This window comes from Condylura cristata, unplaced genomic scaffold (assembly GCF_000260355.1).
Source record: "Condylura cristata isolate star-nosed mole 26May11 unplaced genomic scaffold, ConCri1.0 scaffold00058, whole genome shotgun sequence".
NCBI classification, from domain to species: Eukaryota; Metazoa; Chordata; class Mammalia; order Eulipotyphla; family Talpidae; genus Condylura; species Condylura cristata.
Genome location: NW_004567159.1, coordinates 814,296 through 815,856, shown reverse-complemented (window position 1 = coordinate 815,856; position 1,561 = coordinate 814,296). Strand labels below are relative to the sequence as shown.

Below are 1,561 nucleotides of genomic sequence, written 5' to 3'. Positions count from 1 at the left end.
GCCCCCGGCGAGGCTAAAGGGAACTGGGGTTTCCCAAGCCCTGTGACTTCCGCTCACGGAGCCTCCCCAAGGGGCCCCGCCGGCCCCGCCCGCCCCGCCCGGCCTTGGAGCGCCTGGGAGGGGCCCAGGGCCTTGCACCCTGGGCCTCGGCCTGCTGTGCGGCCTCCCTCCCTGGAATCTGGTGGGGCAGGGAGGACAGGGCAACGCAGCGCCTGGGGGTGCGCTGTCCAGGGTCCCTGTGCCCGGGCCCCCAGGGGCAGGACGCTTCCCCATTTCAGAGACGGAAACGCCGCGGTCTCCTTCCCAGAACCCTGATGGCGAAACTTGTCCCAGCAGGCCCTGGGCCCCGCTGCGACCCGACCCTGGAGGAAGGAAGGGGTGCTGGGGCCGCTGGGCGTGGGGGGAGGAAGGGCGCCCTCAGGCGTGGGCTGAGCTGGGCCCGTGGGCCGGGCCGGGACTAAACTCTGGAAAGGAGCCCACTGGGCCGGCAGGGAAGGACCCCCACTTCCACACTGCCCGTGTGTCACCGGGTGTTTTCTGTTCTTTCACAAACACGGCTACAGGCTAGTTAAGCTTGGGCCCCCAACACCCAGACCCCGCCTTCCGAGGTTAGAAAGACGGGTGTGGCAGGGTGGGCCCGTGGGCAAGGCCATGCCGGCCAGGCCACGAGGGCAGTGGCAGGGCCTGGGGCCCCTGGAGCTGTATCCCCGTGGGAGTTGCTGTGGGACCGCACGAGCCCCTGGCCTGGGCACGCTTGGGAGCTGGGCAGCACAGCCTTCCTGTGAGGCCGACGCCCCAGGGTGCCGAGAGAGAGGGGCCGAGAGCCCCCTGGCTGGACGGGGCCTCACAGGCTGGGGGAGCAGCGGTCCCCAGAGTCATGCCAGTAGCCAAGGCAGGTGACCAGCACAGCCCTGCAGGGTGATTGGCCTCCACTGTGGCGTGGCCATGGCCGCCTTCAGAGAGGCCACAGGGAAGGGAGGGGAGCCCAGCTGCAAGAGAAAGGCGGGGGCAGGCCTGGCCACTGGGGTACTCCTGCTGGACGGGCCGGCAGAGCTGGGTGTGGGGACCAAGGGTTCAGTGGGAGGGTCCTGGCACGGGCAGTCTGGGGCGGGGCCACCCCCAGGGCCCTCTCCAGTGACTGCCCAGCCGGGCCGAGTCCCTGAAGCAGGCGGAGCTGAGGGGACACTGGGGCAGCAGCTAGCAGGGCCCCCCAGGGGCTGCCGCCAGGCTCCCGGGCCCGAGGACTGGGGTGTGGCCGCAGCACCCCAGTCAGGCCCGCACTACGCTGGCAGCCCCTCCGGGCCCCTGCGGGCACTGGTCACACGCGCAGTTGTGCGCCCCTTGCCCGCAGTGGTCGGAGCTGCCCACAGGACGCAGCCTGGACTCCGGCGGAGGCCGGGCACTGCGGGGGGAGAGCGGGCGCCCCGGCCCAGAAAGAAGCAGCACGGCAGAGCCCTCACGGCAAACTGCTTTATTACGTCGTAAATACAGTGCGGGCGGGCAGCTGCTGCCTCGCGTCCGGGCCCTCGCGCACACTGACCAGCACTGACTTGGAAATGAG

At 70.7% G+C, this 1,561-nt stretch overlaps 1 protein-coding gene across 1 annotated transcript in view; it reads right to left on the bottom strand.

The window, feature by feature from the left end:
* GNB1 (guanine nucleotide binding protein (G protein), beta polypeptide 1) overlaps nt 1-1,561 on the bottom strand; it is a 5,537-nt gene that overhangs the window by 1,048 nt on the left and 2,928 nt on the right. The window lies entirely within an intron of this gene.